This window comes from Phyllobates terribilis, unplaced genomic scaffold (genome assembly GCF_046119375.1).
Source record: "Phyllobates terribilis strain yellow unplaced genomic scaffold, ASM4611937v1 Scaffold_5__5_contigs__length_657084704, whole genome shotgun sequence".
Taxonomy (NCBI): domain Eukaryota; kingdom Metazoa; phylum Chordata; class Amphibia; order Anura; family Dendrobatidae; genus Phyllobates; species Phyllobates terribilis.
The window spans coordinates 514,676,732-514,682,731 of NW_027362765.1; positions in this window are offsets into that span (position 1 = coordinate 514,676,732).

Sequence of the window (6,000 nt, forward strand, 5' to 3'; positions counted from 1 at the left end):
CAAAACACAGTACATTTCTACATAAAAGACACAGCTACTATCAGCATGGCTGTCATTTCTGCATCAGCGAGAGCAGTATAAAGTTGGAGACAGGTTTGCACAAGAAAATAAGTGACTGTATGTGGCGCTCCCTTGTGGAGTACTCCTGAATTGCAATATCCAAGTTTCTGCAAGTAGTACTACATGTAATTATAGTGTCTTCTAAATATATATATATTGACTGTCCATTTTCACATAAAGATTTACCATTTGCTGAAAATTGCATAGTTATTGTATCAGGTGCACTCCTTCCTGGAGACCTCGTCCTTCTATTAAAATGGTCAGAATACAGGTGTCGCCAAGCTTCCCGGATAGCAGGATATTGTGTAGTGTGAGAGATGAAGCACAAGAAATGAAATGGAAAGCACCAGCTATATTCTCTAATGTATTCACCAGCTATTGTGGCTTTCTTTGTAAACCTGAAGAGTCTTCTGAAAGCAAATTGTTTTATGGTTGAAAATAGGTTTGATGTTAAATACAGGTGCATCTCACTAAATTAGAATATCATCAAAAAGTTAATTTATTTCAGTTCTTCAATACAAAAAGTGAAACTGATATATAGAGTCATTACAAACAGAGTGATCTATTTTTAGTGTTTATTTCTGTTAATGTTGATGATTATGGCTTGCAACTAGTGTTGAGCGAGCACTAAAATGCTCGGGTGCTCGAAGCTTGGGCCGAGCTCACCGTGATACTCGGGTGCTCGAAGCTTGGGCCGAGCTCACCGTGATACTCAGGTGCTCGACCCGAGCAACGAGCCCAATGGTAGTCTATGGGAGACCCGGCAGTCTGTAGAAAGCCTAAAAAGTGCCCAAAACGACAGTGACAGTGCTCAAATGACATGGGGATCGCCCCAGAAAGCATTTCTGACCCCCAGGTCACTGCTGTCAACAACGTGGTCAAAGGTATTAAGCCACTTTTACGGGCTCACAATAAAACGTTCAAAAACTAAACTGAAACGGTTTTCCTGTGAAATATGTTAAGGAACATCCTTTCCAGGGTAACGACTTGTGTATAAGGTAAAATAAATAACCAAAAACAAAAATACTCCTCCACACCTTGGGCTATGTTCACAAGTAGCATTTTTGATGCGTTTTTGCACTTTTGTATTGCTTTCAACAGTGACAAATGCATTCACCGGGAAACATCATTTTAACATTTTACAACCTTATCTGGTCATGTGCTGTGTGACACATGCATACAGTGCTGAAAAGACATGGGAACAGCATGGGGAAGACTCCTGGAAGCATCTCTGACACCCAGGTCACTGCCTAAAAGTGTGCCCATCAGAAGTGATCCTTGCCGCATCAGAAGATGCATCCCCATGCAAGTCCTTGTCCCAGGGCAGTGTTCAATTGTACCTTCCCCATTCCTTGCAATGCAAGCGCAAGTATGCAGCCTGCCACCCACCCACCCCCAGGGTGCAATACCATACTGCTTGCTTGCACTTGAAATTGGGCCCTTTAGGCATGTGGAGGCGGAATCTGGCTACCACATCATGGCTGCATCGGCAGCCTGATAGCCATACTCAGTCCCCAGCCGCCCGGTGTCCACGCTTGGTTCCCAGCCACCAGGGGGCGGCCAGGTGTCCATACTCGGTCCCCAGCCACCCTGCGGCCGGGTGCCCACACACGGTCCCCAGCCGCCTGGGGGCGGCCTGGTGTACATAAAAGGTCCCCAGCCGCCCCAATTTGTCCTGGTGCGCCTTATACACAAGTGCGCATACCAAAACATTACCTGTGCCCTCCCCAGTGCATTTAGTGGGAAGGACAGCCTAACCACAAACACGTGGACAAGTGAATGTGGCCAGGGATGGTCCATCTCACTGATGCCTTCACACTGGGTAAATATTGTGGAAGCCGGGACACAGTTGGACACTGGGATGCAACATGTCTTCCAGACAGAGGATTGCGGGTCCTGAGACAATCAGGCTTCAACACAAAGTTCAGAAGGTAGACAGCAGCAGTGGTCGGCCTCATGCACAATGAGTAAATTATTCATGATCATGAGGCCATCCATCTCCTTAGCTTTCTGTTCCTTGGAATGCAAGCGCATGTATGTAGTAGCGGCTAGGCCTGAGGTGGTCAGTGTTTTGGCGCATATCCTACCTCCTCCGAGGATTGCTGGATGTTATCCTGCTACTATCCCAGTTCTACGACTCCCGTTAAAACAAAGCTTCAGGTGATGAATGATGGATGAGGTGGTGGCAAAGGAGAAAGAGCAGGAGGAACAGGGACCATTCACATCAATATCAGGCCAGTCAACCACACATGTCTTGTAGGATATGTTTCTGTACCAAAAGAAGCGGTTCGGCTACACAGTTATAGGGCATACAGTGAGTGCAATGCCTACCAAAAATTTCGAGGCACTCCAATGCCCCTTGGAAGTGACATGGAGGTCAGAGGGCCTTAACTAAACCGTTAATTCCATTTATAGCAACTGGGTCTCCTGAACACTGTTGGCCTAAGCAGTGAATGGAAGGCTTTCCAAAAATTATGAGGAACTGCAATGCCCCTTGAAATAGACGTGGATTACAGCGTACTAAAAACTTTCTACCCATTCTTGGGGAGTGGGTCTCCCTTAGTGTTCACCTATGCATTGAAAAGCAAAAGCTGACTAAAATTAGGAGGAAATGCAATGCCCGTTGGAAGAGTCGTGGAGGTTAGAGGTAATTAAAAACAAAATTTCAATGCCCCTTGGAAGAGCTGTGGAGTTCAGAGTGGTTTAACAAGACGGTTTTAATGCCCCTTGAAAGAGATGTGGAGTTCAGAGTGGTTTACCAAGACGGTTTTAATGCCCCTTGGAAGAGCTGTGGAGTTCAGAGTGGTTTACCAAGATGGTTTTAATGCCCCTTGGAAGAGATGTGGAGGTCACAGTTGCTTAACAAGATGATTTTAATGCCCCTTGGAGGAGTGGTGGAGGTTACAGTGAAATAAAAAGACAATATCAATGTCCTGTGGAAGAGATGTGGAGGTCACAGTAGCTTAACAAGACGGTTTTAAGACTCCTTGGAAGAGTGGTGGAGGTTACAGTTGAATAAAAAGACAATATCAATTCCCCGTGGAAGAGACGTGGAGGTCACAGTAGCTTAGCAAGACGGTTTTAATGCCAGTTGGAAGAGCTGTGGAGTTCAGAGTGGTTTAACAAGACTGTTTTAATGCCCCTTGGAAGAGCTGTGGAGTTCAGAGTGGTTTAACAAGACGGTTTTAATGCCCCTTGCAAGAGACGTGGAGGTCACAGTAGCTTAACAAGAAAGTTTTAATGCCCCTTGGAAGAGTGGTGGAGGTCGCAGTGGAATAAAAAGACAATATCAATGCCCCGTGAAAGAGACGTGGAGGTTACAGTAGCTTAACAAGACGGTTTTAATGCCCCTTGGAAGAGTGGTGGAGGTCGCAGTGGAATAAAAAGACAATATCAATTCCCCGTGGAAGAAACATGGAGGTCACAGTAGCTTAACAAGACGGTTTTAATGCCCCTTGGAAGAGATGTGGAGTTCAGAGTGGTTTAACAAGATGGATTTAATGCCCCTTGGAAGAGACGTGGAGGTCACAGTAGCTTAACAAGACGGTTTTAATGCCCCTTGGAAGAGTGGTGGAGGTCGCAGTGGAATAAAAAGACAATATCAATGCCCCGGCGAAAAGACGTGGAGGACACAGTAGCTTAACAAGATGGTTTTAATGACCCATGGAAGAGACGTGGAGGCCACAGTAGCTTAACAAGACGGTTTTAATGCCCCTTGGAAGAGTGGTGGAGGTCACAGTGGAATAAAAAGACAATATCAATGCACCGTGGAAGAGAAGTGGAGGTCACAGTAGCTTAACAAGATGGTTTTAATGCCCGTTAGAAGAGCTGTGGATTTCAGAGTGGTTTAACAAGACGGTTTTAATGACCCATGGAAGAGACGTGGAGGCCACAGTAGCTTAACAAGACGGTTTTAATGCCCCTTGGAAGAGTGGTGGAGGTCGCAGTGGAATAAAAAGACAATATCAATGCCCCTTGGAAAAGTGGTGGAGGTCGCAGTGCAATAAAAAGACAATATCAATGTCCCGTGGAAGATACGTGGAAGTCACAGTAGCTTAACAAGACGGTTTTAATGCCCCTTGGAAAAGCTGTGGAGTTCAGAGTGCTTTAACAAGACGGTTTTAATGCCCCTTGGAAGAGACGTGGAGGTCACAGTGGAATAAAAAGACAATATCAATGCCCTGTGGAAGAGACATGGAGGTCACAGTAGCTTAACAAGACGGTTTTAATGCCCCTTGGAAGAGACGTGGAGGTCACAGTAGCTTAACAAGACGGTTTTAATGCCCCTTGGAAGAGTGGTGGAGGTCGCAGTGGAATAAAAAGACAATATTAATGCCCCTTGGAAGAGTGGTGGAGGTCGCAATTGAATAAAAAGACAATATCAATGCCCCGTGGAAGAGACCTGGAGGTCACAGTAGATTAACAAAAAGGTTTAAATGCCCCTTGGAAGAGCTGTGGAGTTCAGAGTGGTTTAACAAGACGGTTTTAATGCCTCATGGAAGAGACGTGGAGGTCACAGTAGCTTAACAAGATGGTTTTAATGCCCCTTGGAAGAGACGTGGAGGTCACAGTAGCTTAACAAGACGGTTTTAATGCCCCTTGGAAGAGACGTGGAGGTTACAGTAGCTTAACTAGACGGCTTTAATGCCCCTTGGAAGAGTGGTGGAGGTCACAGTGGAATAAAAAGACAATATCAATGCCCTGTGGAAGAGACATGGAGGTCACAGTAGCTTAACAAGAAGGTTTAAATGCCCCTTGGAAGAGCTGTGGAGTTCAGAGTGGTTTAACAAGACGGTTTTAATGCCTCATGGAAGAGACGTTGAGGTCACAGTTGCTTAACAAGATCGTTTTATTGCCCCTTAGAAGAGTGGTGGAGGTTACAGTGGAATAAAAAGACAATATCAATGCCCCGTGGAAGAGACGTGGAGGTCACAGTAGCTTAACAAGACGGTTTTAATGCCCCTTGGAAGAGTGGTGGAGGTCGCAGTGGAATAAAAAGACAATATCAATGCCCCTTGGAAAAGTGGTGGAGGTCGCAGTGGAATAAAAAGACAATATCAATGCCCCGTAGAAGAGACGTGGAGGTCACAGTAGCTTAACAAGATGGTTTTAATGCCCCTTGGAAGAGAGGTGGAGGTCGTAGTGGAATAAAAAGACACTATAAATGCCCTGTGGAAGAGACGTGGAGGTCACAGTAGCTTAAGACGGTTTTAATGCCCCTTGGAAGAGCTGTGGAGTTCAGAGTGGTTTAACAAGACGGTTTTAATGCCCCTTGGAAGAGTGCTGGAGGTCGCAGTGGAATAAAAAGACAATATCAATGCCCCTTGGAAGAGTGCTGGAGGTCGCAGTGGAATAAAAAGACAATATCAATGCCCCTTGGAAGAGTGGTGGAGGTCGCAGTGGAATAAAAAGACAATATCAATGCCCTGTGGAAGAGACGTGGAGGTCACAGTAGCTTAACAAGACGGTTTTAATGCCCCTTAGAAGAGTGGTGGAGTTCAGAGTGGTTTAACAAGACGGTTTTAATGCCCCCTTTTTAGAGACATGGAGGTCACAGTATCTTAACAAGACGATTTTAATGCCCCTTGGAAGAGTGGTGGAGCTCGCAGTGGAATAAAAAGACAATATCAATGCCCCATGGAAGAGACCTGGAGATCACAGTAGCTTAACAAGAAGGTTTAAATGCCCCATGGAAGAGCTGTGGAATTCAGAGTGGTATAACAAGACGGTTTTAATACCCCATGGAAGAGACGTGGAGGTCACAGTAGCTTAACAAGACGGTTTTAATGCCCCTTGGAAGAGCTGTGGAGTTCAGAATGGTTTCACAAGACGGTTTTAATGCCCCTTGGAAGAGACGTGGAGGTCACAGTAGCTTAACAAGACGGTTTTAATGCCCCTTGGAAGAATGGTGGAGGTCGCAGTGGAATAAAAAGACAGTAT